At 46.7% G+C, this 26,481-nt stretch overlaps 1 long non-coding RNA gene across 1 annotated transcript; it reads right to left on the bottom strand.

Moving 5' to 3' along the window:
• Nucleotides 1-9,671: 9,671 nt before the first annotated feature.
• On the bottom strand, nt 9,672-12,876 carry LOC123130264 (uncharacterized). The gene is made up of 4 exons (XR_006463782.1): nt 12,799-12,876; nt 12,541-12,667; nt 12,243-12,431; nt 9,672-10,000 (listed from the first exon to the last, which is right to left on the bottom strand). It is a non-coding gene; the product is annotated as an uncharacterized lncRNA (long non-coding RNA).
• Nucleotides 12,877-26,481: the final 13,605 nt, after the last annotated feature.

The raw sequence follows: 26,481 nt of genomic DNA, 5'->3' as shown, positions 1-26,481 counted from the left end.
TTCTATATAAGAAAACACTTTGAAAAATTTCGTCAGTTTCCTTCTCCACTTCCCTCTGCTTCATCGCCGCCGCCCAGTCCCGCGCCGTCCCCGTCGACTCCGCGCCGTCCATGTCCTTGTCGCGCCGCCCCCGTCACGCCGTCCGCGTCGCTGGCCCGTCCCCGTCCCTGCACCGGCCCGCGTCCACGTCCCCGCACCTGTCTGCGTCGCCGTCGCCGTCGCCTCGACCTCTCGCCCGCGCTGTGAGCCCCTGTCCCCCCGCTCCTCCCTTCAATCGAAGCCGCCGCACCGCCGACGCCGTCGCTGTCGCCTCTTCACACACATGCATACACAAACACACACATACACACAAACACACACACGCAATGTTTTTAGTTTTTAGTTTTTAGTTTTTAGTTTTTTTTTCTGTTTTTTCTGTATTAATGTTATAGAAATGTTAGTTATATATATAAATGTGTTAGAAATGTTAGTTATATAGAAATGTTAGTTTTTTCTGTATTAATGTTATAGAAATGTTAGTTATATAGAAATGCTAGTTTTTTATTCGAATGCTAGCTAGTGATGTATTCGATATTATATCTATTATTCGAGACGATGTATTCGAGATTATATCTATTATTCGAGACGATGTATTCGAGATTATATCTATTATTCGAGACGACGTATTCGAGATTATATTCGATGATGCTTATTATGTACTATGATTGATTCAGTTTTTCCTTATTAATTGATTGCATCCATGCATTGTAATTTGAATATATTTCTTTTGGATTAGTTAAATTAAACCTATGGCGGACAATACCGGCAGAGAGGGAGAAGAGGCCCTGTTCAATATCATACGCAATCCTCGCGGGCCCGATGATGATCAGAATGAAGAAGATTATGACGGCTCCGAATATCTAAACAACACCGGGGAGGGTGATATGATATTCGATCGCGACGACCGAATTGATGAAGTCATGAACTATGAACATGACGAAGAAAATGTTGATCTTAAAACAACAAATACTGGCGAGGTATATATATTTATATAAGCAGGCATCTGGTGATCATCACATGTTTTAAATGACTTGAAGATATATTAACGAATCAATCTTTCTTCTTTCAGCCATCCGGATCGAGCAAATCTTCAGGCAATAGGAAACGAGGCCTGAACAAAAAGTTGAAGGAGGGCGTAAAGTACAATATCGAGGCCATCAAACCTAATGGCGAACCATTAGCGCCTAAGAAGATTGCGGACAAGTTCATTCGTTAGTGCGGAGTTCTTGTGAAGGACCAACTCCCGATCTCCCTTCAAGAATGGAAAGAGCCAGCAAAGCCACGTCCAGGAGTTACTTTTGTCGACGACAGACAAAAACTTCTGCTTTGGGAAACGCTCATGGAACATTTCACCCTACCAGATCATTTCACAGATGCAGATGTGGAGAAAGTCAAGGACGCTGCTCTTAGGAAGATGGCGGTTGCATTCAAAAACCACAAGAATTGTGAATGGGCCAAGTGCGTCAAGGGAGGAAGGAAGACTCCAGTATTCGAGGGAACACTAGAGAAGCAAAGTGCTCATTGGGACGATTTCGTGAAATTCAAGGATTCGGAATTATCTAAGGAACGGTCGAGAATAAACAAGGCCAATGCCGCAAAAAAGGATAAGTTCCATAAGCTGGGGCCAGGTGGCTATTCTGTGGGAATGCCTAAGTGGGATAAGTTTGAGAAAGAGATGGAGGATGCAGGTGTCACTCCAGAAACATTGAGCTGGCCCCCAGGTGCGGGACTTGGTTCTATGCGCATGGGGGGGAGTTGGACCCGAAGACAGGCAAAGTTTCGAAGAAGGCATGTCTGGACGGAGCCGAAGATAAGCTACTTGTTGCAATAGAAGAGGCTCGATCGGGGGTGTTCCAGCCCAACAGAGAGAACGACGAGCTTACGCGTGCCCTGGGAAATCCTGAACACCCGGGAAGAACACGAGACATGGGCGCTATTCCGTGGTATGAGGGGTTTTCGGACTAGAACGCCGACTGCAGAACCCGTGCGAGAAAGAAGATTGCAGAGGAGAAGAAGAGGAGGATGGAGGAGGAGCAGAGGAAGCTAGACTATGAACGCCTTCAAGGCCTAGAATCAGCGCACGCGGACTTGGCAGTCAAATTCCAGCGGCAGCAGGAGCAGATCGACTCACTTAGCCAGCAAAGGGGGTCTCGGCAGCTACAGCAGCTAGCGGATGATCCAGCATTGGATAGCACCGTCCCATCCATGCCGAGAAGCAGTGTGGGTTCCGTCCCGGGCGACGCATTGCTGGATAGCTACCCAGTGGATAACATCATGGAGAACACTAACTGCGAGCTACACTTCAAAATGAAGAACATATCCATGAAGGTGGCGGACGCCCTTGCTTTTACAAATTCCCCCGAGGCAACCTTCCATTGCAGCCCGATTCCAGCGGGCTATGCTCATGTCTTGGTTGATGAGGTGGTGGACCAATATTCGGGGCTAGAGCTTGACATTCCTGGAGGTGACGATGAGCACGCACTGGGAGAGGCCAACCATCGTATCATCCTATGGAGAAAGGATTGCATCATCTTTCGAAGGCCACCGACACCGCGTCATCCGACTCCTCGTCGAAGTCCGCCACCAAGTCAGCAGACTCCCGCTCCTCCCAGTCCACCAAAGCGTCAGGCCACTCCTCCAAGTCCGGCACAGCTTCAGACCACTCCTCCTCCAAGTCCGGCATAGCTTCAGGCCACTCCTCCTCCTCCAACTCAGCCACGTCAGCCGTCTTCGCCGCCTCAGCAATCACGAAAGAGAGCCACCTCAGCTGTGGTGCGTAGCGGTACAAGTCGAGGTAGTACTGGAGGTACAGGCGGAGGCAAGCGATTTCAATATGGTCCAAGCCTCGTGCCTCTTCCGCAGAGGCCTTACGACAAGTCCGACGAGGAAAACGTAGCCATATCAAAGGCCGAGGTGGAAGCCCATTTTGCACCGAAACCGCCACCACCGGCAAGGGAGAAAGTGCCTGAGGAAAAGATTGACCACTTCATTCGTATGGCTAGAGCACCAGCTCCCAAGCCCGTTGACACAAACTATGGGCGCCACATCAAGAAGTTAAATCGAGCACATCTACAGAAAGAGGCGAGCTCGAGCTCGAGCAAGTCAGCTGGCAAAAGGAGCGGTAAAACCGTTCCCCAGCTGGGAGAACAGGCGGCACAATCAACCCCCCGCTTGTTGTGCCAACAACACATGAGAGTAGGCACGCCCAATATTATTGTGGGCAAACCGTTAACATTCTCGGGCTGGCGATGTGGTAATAACCGAGGAGCATATTGAGCAGGCTGAAACACTCATGATCACTATTGGACAACTCCTCGATATCGAGCCCATGTCTCCGACTAGAAAGGAGGAAATAAAACGGAAATATGTCCGGGGCCAACCTTTGGTCGAGCCAGACGAGGTCAAGAAGCTCCCAACGAGAATGTATGAATTGCATCAATGGTACATGGACATTGCCAAGATTTCCAATCGAGAGTACCTCATGGTGAATGTCAAGAAGGATCATTACTACCATGAGACAGCTGTGTCCGTTGAGTATTCAGAACTATTTCAGCTATACAATCAAGACGCACTCGACAAATCTATCATCAGTTGCTATTGTCTGTAAGTGATTTCTTTCTGTAATTTAAGTCTCAAGCTAGCTGTAATGATCATTTTGATCAATCATTACCTGTAATTATCCTCACTATATTCTTTTCTATGGTATTATGCAGGATGAAGATTTATGAAATGAAAAAAGCACTACAAGAAACTTGTTAATACATGACAGTCCTCGTCCGTCACAGATCAGCCAAAATCTGTCATGCGTCCAAATCCATGACGGAATTGAAATCCGTCATGTATATTGCGTCATAATTTGACATCGTACCTTCCATGACGGCTCTTGTCCGTCATGGATCTACACCAGGCCCGCCAAGCCCAAACTAGGCTGTGACAGAACAAACCGTCACCGATTTACATGACATGGATGCAACGGTGGACCTAACAAAGCGTCTACGTGGATCTGACATGGAGAGGAACATGGCCCATGTTGTAACCGGCCCAATTAGGGATTTGGCCCAATAATTTTGGTGTACAGTCCAACCAATTAGCTATTTATCTTTGTCTTGTCCTGTTTTTTACTCCAACCCATTAGCCCCATTTTTTGTACAGCCTGTTTTCTCGATACAACACAATTTACAGCAAGACAACCAAACTATATTCCTTCAAAAAATAGCAATAGTTTACATGACAATATAGATTTCCCACAATCTAATCTGATTTGAAAAAGCAAAGCTAATATCAAAACATCCCAAGCATATCTAGAAAGCATTATAAGTTTTTTTAAAGAGTGAGTTACATGACTTAAAAGAAAATGCAGTGCTAGCTGATTTTATCTCCAACAGCAACAATTGAAGACAGCTATCTGAACCCAAGTAATTCCTGCTAAAAAACTTCAGTCTCCAGTAACATGGATTAATTGCCAACCCTGTGTAGAATCAGAACACATCCAAAATTATAATATGTTAAAAAGCAAGCTCCGAAATTAATACAGATAGTAATATTAGTTGATTTTCCAAGCAATCGACCGGGGACACACCACTACTATACTAAGGTACCAAGTAAATGTGGGCAACACACATGAAAACAAGAAAAATTAGTCCAAAGAAAATTGTGTCAAATGAAAGTATAATCGACTTAGCCTACATGTGACAAGTAACAAACACACATCACAGATCTAAAAGTGCAGCGGTTGGTTCAGCCATTGGTTCTGGACCGATCAAACAGTAAAGTGCATGGGGCTAACCAGGCTGGGAGCTGTCTATTTTCTGGCCTAGCAAACAAACATGAGATTTCTCAAAAAAGAAAGCAAACAAACATGATACAGACAAGTACTTAGTTTTTTTTGTGAGAGGAAGTTGTGTGCATATACAGGTATTTAGATCAAACATTTCTGTACTGTAAAAGAAATGTGAACAAAAGTGAGAGAGACAAGCACTTAGTTTTTTTAGTGAGAGGAAGTTGTGCGTGCCTGTCCAAGTACTTGGTTTTTCTGGATTAAAATTTTCTTTTAAGTGAAAGGAAGTGACAGACTAACTTCGGGATAATTAACACAAACCGGGCATAAACATAGGCTTGTACAAACTAACTTCAAATCAAAATATGTAATGTTGTGGACTATATTAACTCAATGTTTAAATCAGAATCGGCACTGAAAGACTTTTCATCTAACTCAATGTTTATGCTACAAGTTCATCTCAAAGGACCAAGAAATACAGTACTAAACAATACTTGCTTGCCAAGTGAACTTCAAATGGCATGCCAAATATTAACAAATATTATGATACAGTTTCACTAAGAGACCTCCCACACTAATAGTTTATTTGTGGAGTACTAAGCAGTATTACTTGTTATTACATGAAAAATTCAAAATCTGTACAGGCAGACTCATAACCCATGAACACCAAGAGATAGCAACTCTAGTGGAGTATTAATAAAATGCATAATATCAGGGAGATTGTACAATACAGATTTTATGCACACAAAAATATCTATACAGTTATATTTTTACGGGAACCACACAACAGTCCACACATTGAACAACTCAAAATCTACAACATGAATAATTCGCATCAAGAATGGAATGGTATGAAGCTCACCCTGTTCTGCTCGAGGACCGTGGCATCGGCGTCGATCAGGTGGGAGATGTACTGACTATAGTGTGCAAAGCAAAGATATTAGTGTGACAATTGGATATCTCATTTCATTATTACTGAAATGCAAATGTTGACCCAACTGAACCAAATTCTTTAAGAACTATGCCTTCCCAAATGTCTAAATTTACTAACCGGATTCTTAGGGAATTGATTCAATTGCATACTAACTGAACTAAGAAGGAACAATTTACAATGGGCAGCCGCACATTACTTTCCCTTTCTTCATGATGAGGTTTGTCATGGATAAAGTAACAAGTATCTATTTACTACTTGGAATTAATGATCTAGCATTAGAAACCTGAAGTTGTGTAACACTGACCATCCTTTGGATAATAATAAGAAGAACATATTTTCCATCTTTGCATCAGTAAGACTAAAACAAGTATATCAGACACCATATTACTCGTACTTGAAACGTGCCAACTAAAATGAAATACCTAGGCCTCACCTGCCCTGGATGTCCTGTGCTCAATCATGCAAAGTTCAAACTTACAGAATTCATGTGATATCTGTCTAGTTAACCTTAGGTATGCTATCAAAGTGAAAATACAAGCCTTATAACCTATGCCGAATATAGATCAGGAACCAAAAGTGATCAGTCACAAGCGAATGTTGCAAATAAATTTTGAGAATGCAAATTCCAGCATTACACACGGTTGTTATTAGTTCCACCAATATTCATGAACAAAACGTGAAATAAAATAAGCAGATGTTGTAGAGAGAGAAGAGGTCCAAGTGTTCACTGAAGAAGATTGTAGGCGATGCAGCCGTCGCAGTGCAGGTCGGCTACCACCGTCGCGTGGCGGAGGAGGCCGTCACGTGATGCACGGGATGCAAGGCCGCGCCGGAGACGCAGCAAAGGAGGTCAGGGTCGACGCCATACATCCCAACACGCGTGAGCCCACCGAGCTAGGGGGCGCCATCCAGGGGTGGAGAGGGCGCGGTGTCCGGCGGGGAGGAGCCACCGGAGACGAGCCGATGATGGACGCGACACCACAGCCGAAACCCTAGCCACGGGCGAGGGGTTGTGGGCGAGCGTCGGAGACTAGTAGTGGCGGATCCAGCCGGACCTGAGGATGGAGGGGTCGGAGACCAGCTCGCCAGTGTGTTGCGAGGTGTGGATGTCGCCGGAATCGATGGCGTTGGTCGCGGCGCGAGGGTTGCACGAGACAGAGAGTTGGGTCATGACAGGGGTGGATGGTTGGGGGATGCAGCGGATCTGACACCTGCCGGAGCTGTGGTGCGAGAGAAGGGGCGGGGGAGGGTCGGTGGTGAGCGGTGGGAGGAGGGATGGGAAGAGGTGGTGGGTGGCGGCGATGGGGAATCGGGAGGGAGCTGTGTGGATGAGGGAAAGAGGAGGGGCCGAGGGGGAGGGCTTTAGGGTTAGCCTTTTTATATGGTTGTCTGTTAGGCGGGCTTTAGCGGGCTTAGATGGGCTTGTGGGGTTGTACCAGGCCATTCATGAAAATTTCTGAAATTGTCATGGTGAATCCGTCATGGATTGACAGATTTGTTGTAGTGAAGGTGGACGCTATGGCATTGGGTTCGTTGACCCAAATACCATTAATGAATACACATGGAAATTAGATCCATATTACGAAAAAAGTGTAGAGGAAAGCATGCTAGAGTTCTTCAAGCGCCTCAAATACAATGAAGATATACTACTTCCTTACAACTTCGAGTGAGTCACACTGTCTTGTACTACAAATTATGTTTTTGCCTACTAGCTAGCTACATGTTTTTGCTTACATATGCCCGCTTAATTAAGACATGCAAACGTGTGTGCATGCAGATTTCACTGGATCTTGTTAATCATTAAAGTTGATGAAGGAACAGTTGAAGTACTAGACTCACTACTTAAGAAAGCAAGTGACTACACCATCGTGAAGGGGATAGTCAACAGGTAATTTCAATCATTATTAACTATATCTCGGCCTATTTAATTAGTTCGTCATTTCCTGATAACAACTATTTAATAACCCATTTATCATTTTCTTTGTCGGCGGGCAGGGCTTGGGCAAAGTTCATCAGGGCCACTCCAGGCCCATGAAAACAAAATCTGAAATGGTATCAACCCCAGGTAAGTAATTAAGTAGTACTAGCAAAATGCCCGTGTGTTGCCACGGGCCTTTTAATTTGTTTTAATCCAATTGCACCTATAAATATAATGCATATCTTATCTCGTTCCCCACTCTGTCTACCACCCTCCATCTCTATCCCTACCTTCTGTTTCCCACCCTCGCTACCTCTTTCTTTCTAGACCCCTCTATGTCTCCATGACACAATCCCCTAATGACGAAAAGCCCCCTGCTTTATATTATAAAGCAACAATCACTGCATACATCCGATAAGACCGATACAAACACACACCACCACCGCACTCAACACACACCCAAAGCAAGATACAAAGGTGCCGACAAACCACCCCAACGACTACCAAGCATACTACGAATGAGCAAAAAAGAACCGCTTCTAGCCGATGGACCACCGCATGAGTGATCCACCAAAGAGAGGTGAGACGGCCAATGCCGTAGCGGGGACTCCAAAACGGTGCCTCCAAGAAGGGCAGGACCACTGATAGCCGCCATCATCTCATCCCGTGGATCAAGTTTTCACTCGGAGTAACACAAAGGGAGTGAGAGCACCACGACGGACCCTGCAAGGGGGAAACAACGTCTGCGGACGCCACCGCCGACGGCTAGTACAAAGGTTGGGCAAGTGATGTACCCCAGTGCTCCGACCCCCTCAGTCGCACCCCTGCTCCGCCAACCACCCCCATCCATGCCGCCCGAGCGGCCTTGTCTGCTCTCCCGCTCCTGAGCCGCGCAAATCCGCCCAAGATCAACGCGCCTCCCACTGCCAGGGCCGCCACCTTGTACCCAGACCACCCTGAGAACATCAAAGGGGGTGGCTTTCAATAGCTCCTCCAAATCCAACCACCGCCGGAACCGACAATGACCGCCCAACCTCAAGCATCGCCAGAAAGAACCAGGCTGGGGAAAAGGGGAAGGGGAAGGACCGGCACACGACCACGACCGACGCCCCCTACGCCAGCGACAGGCGACTCAACAACAGCAGAGCCCCGATCCCTCCTACCGACTTCCCCCTCCCCCCGAAGCACCCCTGCTTCACCCCACCACGGCTACTGGCGCGGACTGGCGAGAGGCCACCAGCAGCCGCATCTCCGCCGAAGAGGGGGATAGATCCACTGCCACCACCACCACCAAAGATGGGCACAAGAGAAGCCCGCCCGCGCCGCACGCTGTCATCCAGAAGCCGGGGAGGAAGGCCCGACCGGACTCCAGGACGCGCACGCACCTCCACCACCTCAGCCACGCCACCAACACTGCCCGACGTCCACGACCCCTGTTGGCCTCAGCCCTCGCCGCCGGACGGGCTGCCAGTGCCAGATCTGTCTGGATCAGACCAGATCCATGTTGCACGACTTGCCCAAAGGACGAAGCCCCGCCTCCACCGCACAGCCACCACGACACCGATATAGCATTGTGTGGGAGTCTAAGTTGTGAGACTGGGCAAGACTGTATCACAATCCCCTAATTACTGCCATGAAAGAAAAACAAAAAATCAGCATGCAATCCCCTAATGCCGCCGATTTGATTTGATTGAAGCATGGAATCCAAAGAGAAGCGCGCTGCAGATAGGAAAGAAATAGAGCAAACAGTTACCGGCGACATTACAGTAGAAGAAAACGGAGATATAAATGCCCATGCCTTGCTACGGGCGAATGCTTGTAAATAAATCAAACAATAAATTATTTCGAAAAAATCACAACACCATCATCTTCTCCATTGTAATCAGTCACATCCAATGTTCATATGTAACATGGATATGCATGAAAAAGAAGGTGATTTTACAAACTTATCAATTACTCATGGCTTGCCGTCTTAATTTGTGGCGAGACTACTCCACCAGAAATCGAGCTTAACAATGACCCCAATGATCATCCTCAATGAGTTTGCCATCTTCCTTGACAACGAGCTTCCGAAGCATGCACTTTAAAAACGATAATGAACGTGAGCCTTGATAATAGGGAACAAATACAACACGATCCACTCTAGCCTTGGGACCCAACTAAGCTTTCTTTCCATGCCAGCTCCCTTGGTATTTCCCTCCTATATCTCAGCTCCGACACCTCTGTCCCTCATTCCTTCTTTCTCCTTCCCTTCTCGCATGTGCACCACTCCCGCAGCTCCGCTGCCGCAGTTAGTTCCCCAACCTGTCTGGAACTTGATTGGTGGACAAATCTGGTGGATTGGACATAAAAACATACACATTGATTTTATCCCATATTTGAAAATTAAGAAAAGTACATTCAATCGACATGATTTGGTGTTACAACTGTACGCAATACCTACGCAAATGCCTAACATGAATACATGTCACTGTTCAAATGCAAACCAAAAAACCACAACATAGCATCATGCTCCCAGACAACAAGTAAGTTTGTGTTATCTTCATATATGTTCGCACCAACCATTGAATAAAAAGAAAACTGAAAATAATGCACAAACTAACAAAATTGTCTTAGCAGATAATGTTTATACAAAACAACACCAACTTCATTTATATTTATTATGAAGACAATGGAGCTGAGAGACTGAGAGGCAAAATAATGTTGATAGGAGAGGCAAAAGTAACTCAGATCTTCAATGGCAGGATTAACAGTTAGTCGTTGCCTCTCCAACTCTCATCTCCCCTAACCCCATGTCACACGATAACCACCCCACAACCTCGCGCCATGTCGTAGTCACCGAGCTCTGCAACCTCCACACCACAAGACGCTGATCCGCCTCCCTATGGGGCTCCCGCTGCTCCTTTCCCTTCAGATGCACCCTGATGGCCCCCTCCATCACAACCGCAGACTCCCCTTTTTCACCCATGATACCTCTCTCGTGCCACATCGATTTGGCCTCATGGTCGATGATCAAGCCGAGAGGGGACAGAAAAGCTCGTGCTGAGGTCTGACCGCCCACGGCGCTAGTGCGTCAGGATATGGTTGGGGCAACCTAGAGGAGAGTGTATAGGCGAATATGTGTCGCTGTACATCCACTTTGGGTGGGGTTCATAGAAGGATCAAGCTCTCATGCCTATCGACACAACGAAATGCTTCGGATCCCTTTTACACCCACCCTCCCTCTTCCTTTTGGTAGCTCATTAGTTAATTGATACATTGACTAACTAATTATATGAATATCAATATTTAATTTCTTATTGATTTAAAATTTATATTTCAAACAATAGATAGTTTGTGTTGGCGCCGAGCCCTAGCTTGTTAATTGTGCCGGTGCCCAGCTCCCTCTCGCTCTCTCGCGAACGGAGGTAGAAGAAGAACCGGAGGAGACATCACAGAATTTTGCCAGCGACGAACGCCGCCACGGGCGCACCAACACCCTAATCTTTTCTCTTTTTAGCCAGCTCAAACCAAGCAGTACACGGGGGGTATTTATACAGGGAGTACGCACGCACGAACACCACACTCCACTCCTGTCCACACGCCCACGATCCGCTCGCCTGGCCGCGCGCCAGGCGCGCCACTACGTGCATGACACGGTCAGCTCCAACAGATCGACAACGGCTACCCTGTAACTCTCGACGACTCAGACGCAGCCACATACCGGCGTCCGACCGAACCAGAACACACGCATAGGGCGCACCCGCCATGGCTACGTACAACCTAGACACGCACGTACATGCTGGTCGACACCGACGCCGTGGCAAAGTTACAAACAACTAAACTACTGAAGTTTGTAAGCAAGTTACAAACAAGTAAGCAACATCTAGGAAGTATACATTACCTAGCTCTAAATCTACACTATCCGTATGATGACACAATGGTTCAGCATAACTATTTTATCCTTAGCAAGCCATGATTATGTAAAAATATCAAAAAATAATTGAGCAGCAACATTGTATTGTTAGTTATAATAAGGTTTTCATATTTTTGTTGGAAACTTGGTTGGTGGGAAAGGACGGAATAAAGTGTGCACACCAGCTAGTCATAGCCTATACTCATACGCATGAATAGAAGTTCACGACGTAATAGGCAACAATGAAATTATGTTTTGGTTTTGTGAAATATGGCGAACCAGCGTCTGTAACAGACCGTAGGTTTTTCTTAATTGGTTGCCCTCGTCAAGACACCCAAGGGGAACAATATGAAGGCTATATTATGCTGCAACTACATATCAGATAACAAAATCAGTATTTACTTTACAACTGGCATATATATACAAGAACTTTCATGCATATATAATTGGAGGGATGTAGACCATAGTTATGAATTTATGTGAATAACAATTCGAAACATATGTTAATTCTACAAGAAAACAACATACCATATGCGGACACAATATGTATATCTCTCCCCCACCCCAATATGCAGGCACATTCTGAACTTCTCATAGATTAATGTGACAAATATGACATCCATCATAAGAGTGAGATAATGTTCCGTTGTGAGGTTCAGATAGCAAGAAAACAACGTACCATATCCAAATGAGCTCAAGATAGACGTCGAAATAAAGGGAATAGCTTCAGGTGCCGAGTTGATTAAAATATTAAGACCCATGCTTCATATATATCAATTGACCATGAGTGTGTGGAATTTCTGCTGATTCACAACCATCCGTAGTGGAAGGAAGAACCAAAGGGCACTGATGTTTCATGGACCAGCCCCTGCAACACAAGAAATCGACATCAATGACCATACAACGAATGGATCTGAAAACTCACAAAAATTAGAACTTGGAGGCAAACACAAATAGAAGAGAATAAGGAAACCGACTCTTCCGGTCCAATCGACCATGGGCGAGCCTCAAGTTGTTGAATCTATACGACCTGACAAAAGAGGATGACATGGGAGGACTAACGAAACAAACAAACGACCTGACAGGGACATGTATCACGGTGCCCTACAAACAGCAAAAAGTAAAGGTGTTTAGTTACATGCCATTATTTTCTCTTCCAACTTGTGTGGAAAACAGTGGAGAGACTATCAATTGTCATATTATTATTTTGCACTGATGTGCCTGAAGAAATTCACCTGTGGACTCGGCTTGCTTGTGACATTTTATCCAATAAAAACACAACTCATGCGAAAATCAGTAACTGGAACCTGCCAACTTTTTTCAAGAAAATCGATATGACCAAGCATGACACACACACACACACACACATGCTCAATGCCTCCTATGCAGAATTATAAACAAAAGATTGATTACAAAGATCAGTAATTTGAAGTTCGTTAAGTATGATGCCGAAATCATGAGGCGCGAATGCTTCTGTGTTCTCCCTGAAATTTTCAGATACAAAGAAAAATTATGTTGCCGTACAACAAAGTTAGCCAAAATTGTAAGATATTGCTCCTCCTCCATCGACTTTTTCTATAACAAAACACCGAAATACAAACCAAAATTAGGAGAAACAGAACCAGAACCGAACAATGGGGTTAAGATCGTTGGTCCTGTCGATAGTCTCCTAAAGTTCTCCGTCTGAAATCTGAACCCAATGTCCGCTGCAAACAAAACCACATAAATCACACTTCAGTTAGAGCCAAATGTCTGCAGCAGTACTACTCTAGGAGAAACGCAGGAGTGAGGGGATATATGTCAAGCGTGTAGGCATGGGCATACTTCACGTTGGGTACCGGACGGAGACCCTATCCACGGCGTCGATGAAGTCCGACGTGATGAGGAATTTCATCCCCTCCTTGCGGACCTTGAGCCACTCATCACGCTTCACCATCTTCTACAAATACACGATGGAGGTCGGGGCAGGAGTTGACTGACACCGCGATGATGGCTGTGACGGTCGTGAGAGGGAGGGATGTGTGGGGGAGGGGCAGAATTGAGACGTCGGCGGTAGAGAAAACCAGGGACGGCCGGACCAGAGGGCCTAGCCGCCGACATGGAACACACAAGGAAGAAGCGACACGAAGATTGCGTGCGCATTAGGTTTCGGGTGAGGGCAGATACGGGAACGACAACGGCGAGGCCGGAGACGATGAACGCCCATGCGATCTGGAGAGACGGCTGCAGCCATCCCGACGGCGACGACGGCGATCCGGACAGCGGTGATCTGAGGCGACAAGACGTTGGTGGCGATTCCAGCGGCGACGGCGGCGATCTGAATGACGGCGAAGGCAGTGATCCGGGGCGGTGAAGGCGGCGATCCGGAGGACACTGGGCTGGTCGACAAGCTCCCGTGTGGCGGCGGCGCAGGAACCCTAGCGCGTGCGAGGGTACCGAGGAGAGGATGCTTGCGCGAGGAGAGGGAGGGGAGTGGTTCGTGCGTGGGGTGGTTTTTTTGGCTGCATGAGTGGGCGGGGGCAGCAGAGACAAAAAAAACGACAAAAAAAATCGTGGAGCAGGGGGGAAGCGCTGGGACATGGGAGGTGGTCGGAGGGGCGTGTGCAGGACTCGATCGCGGGGGGTTTCCTTATTTTTTCGCGGCTGAGGGGATGGTGGGAGGAAGTACCAAAGTACCAAAAAAGACCGGGTGAGGTGGGACGAAAATAAAACCCGGAACGCGACCTACCAACTGAGACATTAAGAATAGAGACTAGCTAGCTGCCATCTCTTTAATTATCATGCTTGATTAATTATTATCTGATCAAATTTCATTCTCGTAAAGGCCCTGAAGCAGGCGTCGGGGAATAATCTGTGTGCATACTACGTTTGCGAGAACATTCGCATGATGGCGTCTGAAAGGAGCAGATTTCAAAGACAGGAGTGGGTACGTTTGTCAGAACACTATTCACAATTTTTACACCATTATCGATATCTAGTCACACAACTAATACACATGCATATTGATCTCCTTTTTAACAGTTTAAAGATGTGCGGGAGAAGCTCCTACCAGAGGACCGCATAGAAGCAATTCAAGAGGAAATAGCGGAATTTTTGCTCGACCAGGTGGAGAATACTATTACCCGCTACCGTCTCCATGAACCACTTCCATTTGTTATCGTGCTTCAAAGGCACCAATTAGGCTAATGTCACTGGCTCCGAAGGCACCAATTAGGAGAAATTGTAGATAGCTAGCTAATTGTATATATATATATATATATGTGTGTGTGTGTGTGTGTGAATTAATTAATGGTGGTTGTGAAACATTCGATGATATATATATATATATATATATATATATATATATATATATATATATATATATATATATATATATAGCCGGTGTATTCTGCTAATATTAGCAGAATAGTTATTCTGATAACACTTCCGCACTGCATGCTCAACGCGAGAGCAGTGCACTTTCTGTAGCAAGAGCACTGCAATACAAACTAGTGAACTTCGTGTCGGAAAAAACTGCACGCAATGCTTCTCCAGTACTGTTTTTGCTCTAGTTTTTTAACTGTTTATCAGAACGAGCCGTATAATATACCGTTGGAAAGTTATGGATTAGGCGCAACTTCGCCATGTTGAACACTTTTCGAGATTCCTCACGGTTTAAGAACAGTTTCAAAAACGGTGCGGCGGATGACGAGTGGCAGCGAGCGTATTTTCATGATTTTTTCTAAACCGCTGATTAGAATAAAGCAAATGATACGCCGTTGGAAAGATATCATTGAGGCACATCTTTTTCATATCTATTATTTTCTCTAATTCGTTACGGTTTAAGAGCAGTTTCAAACTTACTAAATCGCGAAATTGCGTTTTTTGAAATTTGTGCAATTTTCGATACTGTTTTCGCTCTAGTTTTTGAACCGTTTGTCGAAACGAGGCGTGTAATACGGTGTTGGAAAGATATGTACAAGGCGCTAGTTTCATATGTAGAAATGGTTTTGATATTCCTTACGTTTTTAAGTTAATTTTAAAAATGGTGCGGCGGACAACGAGTGGCAGCGGTCGTTTTTCGTGAAATTTTTACAAACCGCTTTGTCGAAATGATACAAATGATATGCCATTGGAAAGATATCGACGAGACGCAACTTTTTTATGTAGAATACTCTCTCTAATTTTTTACGGTTTAAGAGCAGTTTTAAAATTAGCAAAATGCGGACACTCTGTTTTTCGCGGACCCAAAATCGACGAAGGGAACTGCATCGGACTAAAACCGCACTTCATCGGACGGACAAGTGCACTGCATGATTTTTTTTGTGGGATGTAAAATTTCGCAAACGAGGTAGCAAACCGCACTGCTTTAGACTAAAAGCTGCACTTCATCAGACGGACAAGTGCACTGCATGATTTTTTTGTGGGACATAAATTTTCCCAAACGAGTGCACTTCATGTCAAGCATTGGTGAACCGCAATACGATAAAAAGTGAACCTCCAGACTACCGTAAACGGGCTGCAACACTACCGAAAGTAAACCGCGTGAGTTTTTTCCAAACTCATTCCTTTTACGTGCGTAGACCGGGGCGAGTGGACCACGGGGACTGAGCGAGTGAACTACATATAATGAAAAGTGAGCTTCTTTGAGATAGAAAAAACACACTTCTACAGAGTAAAAACGACACTGCATCAAACGTGTAAGCGGGCTGCATGATTTGTACACGACCACACTCACGTTTTACTTCTAAAAAGACGGGCAACCGCACTGCAATGGCAACATAGGGACTCCACACAACGACGAAGTGCACTATAAGTGTCGATGCATTTTTTTTTACTGTTTTTGTACACACAACACCACATGCGCATCAACCGAACTACACGAACGAGCTGGCCGAGCCGCGCGCCCGCACAACCTAGTTTCATCCCGAATGGAATGAACCGCATTATTTGGGTTTTTTACAATGTGAACAATAAGCGTCTTCGTAATGAACAGAAAAAAATCAATACTACATATACACGTGTCTTTTGATGTTCTCACATCTTCTGCAAAAATCCAGTAATCCGGTCGGCATGAAAGAGAATAGTAAAACTGCACTGCATGCCTTCTAAAAAAAGCAAAGTGCAGTGCACCAAACTTTTTTTCCGGACAAATAAATCGAACAACACTGCACTAGAGATTTTTTTCTCTCAACAAAAAAATGTGAACGACATGTCGACGCCCTCGAAACTGCACGCACAGAGCCAGCCATGGTACTTCAAGCCACTCGAGATGCAACAAGAAACCATCCTAGCACCACATCGAAGCCATAGGACGAACTGCAATTTTCACACCCAGCAAAATCTGAAAAAGAAAAGAAAACATTTCCCTGAACGACACTGCATCACCAGGGCAACCGAACATCGAAAGAAGCACGACGAACTGCACCCATGTGGGCTACCGTCGAGAGGGATCCTCCTGCGTTGCGTTCTCGTTGGTGGTGACGTAGAGGCCGGAGGGCCCGGATCTGGCGCACATCTCGCTCGTGGATGAGCTGCAACTTGAGGTACAGTGAGCTGCTCCCCCCTAGCGGACCGCGCCCCCTACATCTGGACCTCGCCTAGATTGAGGAATGGGAGCTCGACAGAGAGGTTGGGGCCCCGTGGCAGATGTGATGGTCAAGGGCTGAAAAAAGCAGTGTGGGGGGGGAGGAGGATGCCCTTTTCAAGGTTCTCGCCGGAGCTCCAATCTGTAGACTGTGAAGGGGAGATGGCGAATGTGATGGTGGAGCCTGGAGCGGAGTGGATGTTACGGGATCTCGATCTCGAGGCGGGTCCTACCGGCGGCGAGGGAGTGGCCGGCGGCGAAGACGACGGAGGATGGCGGTTCCGATGGTGCAGGGCCTGGTGGCGGGAGGAGCCCGGGGTCGCGTCATCAGCGCCGCAGGAGGAGGAAGAGGGGCGGTCGGAGTCGGACCAGTCATTGGTGGCCGGACCCGCGACGGCGCGGGCCGGCTGGGTGGCGCGGCGGCCGGATCCGGTGCTGGTGGATCCCAATGGCGCGGGGCGGTCGACAGCGTGGCGCTTATGGGCGGCCGGTGGGAGGCGGCGGTGCGGCGGCGAGGAAGGGAGGCGGTGCGCGGCGGGAGGCGGGGCGGAGGCGCGCGGATGGAAGCGGCGCGGCGGTGCGAAGGCGCGGGGTGGAAAGGTGGGGCGGCGGTAGGCTGGCAGGAGGAGGTCATGGGAAGCACGGGGAGAGAAAGGAGTGGGCTGGTTTCATGAGTGGATAAGGTGGGGGTTGGGTTTTTTCATCGCGGGTGGGCGTCTGGTCGGGTGTTAGCAGAATAAGGTGAGATGTGCAGAATAAGGGTCTCAATGGGTGTTATCATACTAGACCTATCATATATATATATAAATAAAATTGTGTCTACCATAACTTGCCACAGAACTAGTTAAGTTTCCCTAAACTTCTAACGGTTCAAAAATTATCAAAAAATATGAAATAAATATGGGAGCATCTCTCTAATGTGTGTGTGTGTGTGTGTGTGTGTGTGTGTGTGTGTGTGTGTGTGTGTGTGTGTGTGTATATGTCGCAGTGAGCTAAAATGCTTATTATTTTTGTCGAGGACACATAGATGCATATTTTGACAATCCCTCCGTTGGATCATCTTATTACATTAGAGAGATGCTTCCATATTTATTTCATATTTTTTAATAACTTTTGAACCGTTAGAAGTTTAACGAAATTTAACTAGTTCTATGGCAAGCTATGGTAGACACCACTATATTTATTAAAATAGCGCAGCCGTATATATATATATATATATATATATATATATATATATATATATATATATATATATATATATATATATATATATATATATATACACGGCTGCGCTATTTTAAGCGTGCGTGCATTTTGACTTAAACTACGTGCCGGCCGCTCCTAATCACACGCTGGGTCACGCCCCTAATCACGCCCGGGCGGAGAGCGGAAAAGGCAGCTTGTTGAGGGTAACGGTATGTCAAGGAAAATGTAATTGATTTAATTCTATTACCATGTGTTGGTCACTATGCATTGCCAGTAATATATTAAGTATAGATGGTAATGGACCTAGGGTTTTTACCGGTCACTAATATATCCAAGGTTTCATCCTAAACATTGGCAGTAATAGATTTAGTACAGATAGTAATAGGCCAGACAAGTAGTAATGTATCACTATAGTAACATATTAAACATGGATAGTAATGGACCTAAGTATTTTACTGCGCACTGAGATGGCATGTCGAGTTATTTTAAGGAAAACTGTACGTGATGGTAATCCCTTACTACTTCGTAAGGGCCATTTACTGCCGCTATAGTACTGATAGTAATAACGTTACTATGTCCTACATGCCCTTTTACGATGGTCATTTAGGCAGGCGAAAAGGGGTTGGTCGTAAGATGTTACGGTGGACTTTTACCCACGATCGCGCGTGCCCTTTCATTTGGTTAGCGTGTTTGCCTATTTAGCGCGCCGATTGGCTCGAAGTGGCGCCGGAGCGTAGGATAGGCCACAGTGCACGCAGGCACACTTTAGTATGATCGGTTCTACTAGAAATTCTATTTATATATATGCATAATGTGTACAATATGTAGTATCGTAAAATATCAGCAAACGAAAAAGAATTAAATGGAAAACACAAAATTAAATGAAAAAGATACCAACCGGTACTAAAGGGTTCCCTGCCTCCGAAGCTGGCTCGTGCCACGTGGTTGCCCTTTAGCACCGGTTCGTGCTGAACCAGTACTAAAGAGGGAGGGGGGCTTTAGTGCCGGTTACCGAACCGACACTAAAGGGCCTTACGAACCGGTGCTATTGCCCGGTTCTGCACTAGTGATGCTGGAATAATTAGGCAGAAACTAAAGGTTTCTAGTGATCTTAAGTATCATAACAAGGAAACATATTCAAGGGAAGTATCACCGTATATATATATATATATATATATATATATATATATATATATATATATATATATATATATATATATATATATATTTGTGGGTTTTCAACGTAGTGTTAATATGATTGTTGATCCCTTAACTAAGCCTCTTAGTCAGGAGGTATTTGACAAGCATTTTAAGGCTATGGGTTTACAAATATTTGAATGATCGTTTTGGTCAAGTGGGAGATGTTGGAATTATGTGTCCTGCAACTATATTCAAATTACTTGGAATTGTTAAATATCCAGAATACCTCATTGTGGAATTATACATGTATTTCTACATGGAATTGTTTTGCATGTTTAGCATGGAAAATTATCACTTGTTGTAATGTACTTAAGTAATATATGCTAAAGGAAGCTGGTCGATTATCAGTGGAATACAATATACTTTTTGTATTGGAAAGACTACCCGGGTACACTGATGATTGGAAGGAGCTAGATCGTATAGTTAGATTACAGCCCTAATGTTGATCTACATAGTTAGAGAAAATTACACTCTATTATGGCGCGTTGCTCACAAGCGCGTGCTCCGGAGACAAAACGGGTAGAATCCGTTAAACAGACAAATATGATCGTGGTTGGTAATTTGATCTAGATTCTAACCCGGAAACTAGTGGAAAATACTAAGAATCTTATATCTGTATAAGAGGTGGACTCTTTTGAAAGATAGAATAAAAAGGTCTCTACCCCCTAGCCTCAGATATGCGATTTGTAAGCGGCAGCACGACTAAGCGCAGAAGAATAGGGGTAGACCACAACCCTAAATTTCTAACAAGATCGGGGTTTGAGCGATCACACGATGTGTTTGGTTCAAGCAAAGGAAGAGGAAACCGTAGCCTACTGCCGCCAGCGGCCAGCCTTGTAGAAGACGCTGGATGACGGGTGGCTCGTGGCTGCCGGCGATGGCTTGCAACCAGAAAATGGAGCACGAGTTTCTCATGGCGGCGCTGCTGCTAACAGTGGCGAAGGGAAATCGGCGGCGCAGCTGCGTGACGGTAGCAGCGGGAGATCGGCGGCGCTGCTGGTCACGCCGGACGGAGATCCCCGCACCGCTGCTCGCTGTCAAGGGAGATTGCCGGCGTCGTCGCCCATGGCGGAGAAGGGAGGGGGCCGGTCGCCGGCCGTTCTTGCCAACGGAGGCGAAGGAAGATCTCCGGCGCTGCTGAATGCTGCTCGTGGTGAAGAAAGTATCTGGCGAGTGGAGAATAGAGAGAGGGGATCGATACCGGGCGAGAGGTGTTTTCGATAACAGTGCGTATGGGCTGTTTTCGATTATGCGAAGAGCCGTTTCCGATTACACGGGATCTGAAACCGGCCCAACTCAAACAAACGCAGGTAACATAATCAGCAGACGGTGTAACCAGAAGACGGGAAAAAAATTGTCTCAAAAAAAAAGACGGGAAAAAAATCGCCAACCAAACGCGTCGTGCCGAATGACTAGCCAGCTAACTGCACCTGTGGTCGTGGAAGACATGGATAATGCATGGTGCCAGGCCAGTTGCCGTTAGACTAAAAAATGTTCTTTTATTTTCTAACTGAGAAAGTAGGAATAACAAATTATTATTGGGATGAATCGAATCGAATCGATGCGACCGCTTGTCGTCCTTGGCCTCCCGCTTGTCGTCCTTGGCCTGCGTACAAACGTAGATCAAGGCACGGAATCGACTGTTGCCGATACGTTCCACTACCGACTCCCGAAAATCAGCTTCGGCTCCCCTGCCTCTCGTGCTTCTCTAATTCACACACTCTGATGATGTCATCCAAGACATTTGTGCAGCAATTGGGGTAGCAGAGTAACCGACTATCCTTGAAAGATTCCTGGTGCCTTCTATGCCTATCAAATTCAGATCCTTATTCTTCAGAGACAGACACAACACGTAATGCACGAAATGGGATTGGATACTTGTAAAACAAATACTCATATCTAAAATAAGAAATAAGGTACTTGGTACTCATGTTTGACGTATGGCTCAGGGAAGTCTCTTTCCTTATAAAAGTTTTGGGTGGCAGGTGGCAACATGAATCTGTTTGTCCCCTGTTAGGTGAGTTGCTACGAATCTCTAAGTTAAGAGCTTAGTCCTCCAGTGGGTTGACAACTCTGAGAGCTTGAGTTAAAAGCAAAAAATCATTACATTTGGGGCTTCATTTGCGGAAAACTATCTGTTCCCTAATTATTTGCAAAAGTCACCGCGCATTCGGTAAACTTTTTGCAAAAAGTACTGATTAGGGGATTTGGCTCATTTGATCATTTTCTGACAAATGGGCCCGGACTGTAAGGAGTTAACTAAGCAAAAACATTTACATAGGCGCCCCTAAAACTAAAACAGGAAAGCAATCTAGCCCATCCCTACTCCCGAATGGCCGATCCGATCGGAGGAGCCAATCGCCCCCCGCGGCCCCGTCAATCCCACCGGCTCCCATCGTCGCAGCTGGAAGCCCGTCGCCAGAAACACCACCCGGCCCTGCCGCTGTGCTACCGGCGCTCCACCCCCTCCCCCGCGGCTCCCGTCACCCCCACTGGCTCCCGTCGGAAGCTCCACCCGGCCCTGCCGCTGCGCTGCCGGAGCTCCGCCGACCGGCGAGCGGTCCCCCTTGCTGCCCACTGCGGCCTGCTCTCCTCATCCTTGGCCATGGCAGCAGTTGACCGCGCACCTGGCTCGTCCCTAGCGAGCAGCAGCAGCGGTGGGGAGCTGTGGAGGCAAGCAACAACAGCCGGTTGCAGCCGCGACGGCAGGGAGCGGTGGTGAGCGGCAGCAGCAGCTGCGGCAGCGAGCAGCACCAACCGCGGGCAGCCGCACACTCAGCATGCAACAGCCGTCCTCATGTGCTCGTCCGTGTGCCATCTGACGACAACCGAGATAAACCGAACAAGGACTGGATTGCTTTTCTGCATTTAGATGCAGGGCGTGTGTGTAAATTTTTTGCTAAGCCAACTCCTTACAACCCGGCCCCATTTGTCAGAATGTGATTAATTGGGACAAATATCCTGACCAGTGCTTTTTGCAAAAGGATTACTGAATGCGCGATGACTTTTGAAAATAATTAGGGACTAGGTAGTTTTTCGCAAATAGAGCCTCAAATGTGATGGTTTCTTGCAATTAACTCCTGAGAGCTTCATCAATCCTATGTATAAACAACGGATTTTGACATCTGCCCAAAATGATGCCCCGAGCCAATTGACACCGCGAAGCTGAGGAATGATCCTGACCATCATCATCTCTCATTCTTTGCATACCGTCAGTGAACTCCATTCCTTTTGCAGAGAGATGTGTGCTTCTCAGAGCTTGATACCTTTGTAAAGTGTATGCACAGTCAAACAGTTTTGTCACCTTTTAACACCCACAATACCATTAGTTCAATATATCTTCTTGATTCTTATCAGTATGCCACTGTCTGCCTTTTGGGGTGCATAACAATGTGGGGCATGCGGCAAACTGTTACTCTGAATCATGGGATGGTTTTATCTGCATGGGAGGCTACCCAGAACTTTGTAGATTAAGCTCGCTTTGGAGACGCGCTCCGTGTTACGCTGCAACTAGTGTCGCGTTGTGTGGATTTCCGAATTCACTAAGTTGTTATCGCAAGATTGAATTCATATTGCCGATTGCTGTGTTCCGGTCATCCCCGCCTTTTGCTACGGGTCACCAGATGGCATTGAAACTGTTGTTCCTGTGGTAGGCAAGGATTAATGTCCATTAGCTGTGATACATGGCTGATGGTTCAGCAAGTTTTTACCACGGCATGACCTGGCTTGGACTAGAAAAACTGAAAGAACAGCGTGGCATATATCATGCTGTAAGATGCAAAACAACCATGTGTTCTGACTGGATGGTAAATCAATTTGCCTCTGAATTGTCGAAGAAGCTTAGAGATTATGTAGCCAAAATTAGTTTCTGGACTGCGACTGAACTTTGAGCGGTCCAGGCTGAGTTTGGGTCCGTTGGACCAGAAGGACCTGAAATGGGGATCAGTATATGAACATGTATTGTCGGTTTATTGGGTATTTATTTTTAAAATGTTAAAATAGTATAAATTTAGTTAATACATGTTCATATAGTGATTTTTTTAGAGCAAGATCAATTACATTGTACTCAAGTCCAACATCGACTACGAGGTGCAAGTGGTTACTTTGTTTTTGTTTTTGCGAGAAAACTTCCAAACTATTCATCTTCAATCATGATAGTACAACGAACATCAGAAATAATAAAAACTACAAATAGATCTGTAGAGCACCGAGCGATGAGTAGAAGTACTGAAGCGAGCCGAAGGCGCGCCGCCGTCATCGCCCCTCCCTTGCCGGATCCAGACAAAACTTGTTGTAGTAGACAGTCGGGAAGTCGTTGTGCTAAGACCCCGTAGGACCAGCAGCCAATGAAGAGTAGCGTAGATTGAAAGAATTCAACTTGAACACACATGAACATAGATGCACAATGACCAGACCAAAGCAGATCCACCGAAGACTAATCCATCGAATAAACATCTTCACACGCCCACTCACGATGCTAGACGCAGTGATTACTTTGTTAATATCAAGATCTACCCACTCAGTCTCTTAAAGGTGTTCATAAGTGTAGGATACAAGTGTGTGCGTTCATAGATCATGAGTGTGCGTAGGTGTTGTAAGCGTCTATGTTTGTAGTGTTCTTCTAAAAGAAACCAACTCTAAAATGTAACAAAAATAAAAAAATCTCGGTACATATTTAGATAGGGCCATCTGTTAATCAGTAATTCATTTTAGATGCCTAACATGCAATTAGATTTGTCCGAGCTAACATGAGTTAGTTTGAACGCAAAAAATGTGTTTCATTGATAGAGAGTAAAATCATGTATGCTCGGTTCCCTTGGTTGCCGGCGTTGGTGGTGGCGTGTGGGTTCTTCCGCATCCTTCAGCGGCTCCTCGCTTTGCTTGCTGGTTGGTCGCCGGCCGACAGTGGGCGTCCGCGTGTTCGACACGGTCTGGACGAAGGGGAGATAGTGGTCTCTCCTCCGGCAGTGGCCCGAGGCGGCGGGCGGTGGAGTCGATGGTTTCCTTCACGCGGTCTGGATCTTCATGTTCACGGCTTTTGTTGTCGCTGGGTGGCTTCGGCCCTTCCATTCTAGCGGTGCAAGCTCTCCGGCGGCTTGATCGCAGTTTTCTTGCTGCCTTATTCTCTGTAGTGTATTTGGCATGTATTTTTCAGTTTTTGGTCAAGTCTTTGCCTTTGTAATTCAGCACTATTGTATCCTAGCCGGTTGATGGCTTCATTAATTTAAAGTCGGGCCTTTGTGCCTTTTCTCTAAAAAAAAACATAAAATATGTGAATCTTAAAAGACAATCTATTGTACATTGTAGAAGAGGTATAAGAGGCGGGGTATATATATAGCCCACCAGCAAGTAATAAAATCTTAAACGGCCGTGTGGTGGTAGGTGCATAATAGAAGGATCGTATAAGAAAGATCGTATGTACATTAGTTTCGATCTCTCAAAGGACCCACATTTGGCGCCGTACTGATAGGAAGGGCAGACCGCGGGATGGTAATATAAAGATCCACAACTTTCAGGCACATTCTTTTTATTTTTTATTTTTTTTAGAAAAAGAGGATGTATCTCCGGCCTCTACATCTGGACGATGCATACAGCCATATTATTAATTATTCACAAAGACCATACAAGATGATATATCAATAAGCCTGAAGTCATCATCTTGGCAGCACTGTTGCTACTCCTATCCCCTTGATGAAGACGTGCCGAATGTCCAGGTCTAATACCAAACAGACATCGCACAAAAGCCTAACATTTAAAGCCGTGTGTTCCATCCAAGCCACTACCTGGATTGGGTCCCACACCGATCTGGCACACTCCCAGTGAGCACCGCACGCTGCAAGGGCCGTCACCTCCATCATCCCTCGGTCCATCCTCAGAGCAGAACTAAAGCACAGGCCTTACCAAGCCTCTCTGCCATCAACGTCACCATGACGCCAGACAGCTTCCTCCTCCTGCGTGAGTCCATCTTCGCGCATCAGACGCCGAATCTCCACAGCGCCACGCCGCCGAGATCCGCCACCATCGATGTGTAAGATGAAGCACCGCTCCACCAAAGAGGCAGTCCTCTGGTCCCTCGAGCCCGTGTGCACCTCCAAAAATGACGCCCTCAAGGGGGAAACGATACCAGAAAGCCGCCGTCATCCGATCTGCTGATCTAGGGTTTCCCCCGGAGGTAGCAGAGAGTGGCCTTGAACTTTTCCTCGGCAATGCCTTCAGGAAGGGAACGACGCGGACAGCGTCACCATCGTCGGCCTTGACAATAGCCAATAGCAGGTTTTCACCCAGTTCTGATCGAAGACCTCCATCTCTCGTGCACGGGCCGCCGCCATCCTTGCCGGGATCTGGATGATCCAGACCGCCGCTACCAGCTCTCAGCAAGGAGAAGTCCCCCCACCGAGACATGCCGGACGAGCAGGGGAGGCCGAGACCGCGCCCACAAGACCAGATCCATGATGGATCCATGACCGCGCCGCCGCCCCGAAGCCAACCCCTCGCGCAGCCGCCACGGCCTGGCCACCCGCTCGCGTCGCCGTCTGGCCGCCACGCCACACGACGCGCCCTCGCCGCATCAGGCAAGACTCCGCCGTGCCGCCGCATCTCGCGCTACAGCCGCACGCCGGGAGGAGAAGGGCCCCGCCGTCGCCGACGTGCACCGGGCTTCGCCGGGTGGCGCTTTCTGACGGCGGCGAGGGGAGGGGATGGTGTAGGAGACGGGCGCGGGGTGGGGGCTAGGGTTCCCCCGCCGTCGCCCGCGAGAGCGACGCCACAACTTTCAGGCACATAGCCAACACAAACATAGCAAATGTCGAGGCCAATCTCGTGATAGCTCATCAACCAGCTAGACCAAAAAATGGCATACATATATATACTCCAGTGCCTTTGAATATCTCTACACTAGTTACATCCATGAATCGACTTGATTCAAAGGTCTATGTACCATAGAGAT

The sequence above is a fragment of the Triticum aestivum genome, chromosome 6A (assembly GCF_018294505.1).
Source record: "Triticum aestivum cultivar Chinese Spring chromosome 6A, IWGSC CS RefSeq v2.1, whole genome shotgun sequence".
Lineage (NCBI taxonomy): Eukaryota > Viridiplantae > Streptophyta > Magnoliopsida > Poales > Poaceae > Triticum > Triticum aestivum.
Note: the sequence above shows the minus strand (reverse complement) of the source record. Positions and strands in the feature narration are given on the sequence as shown.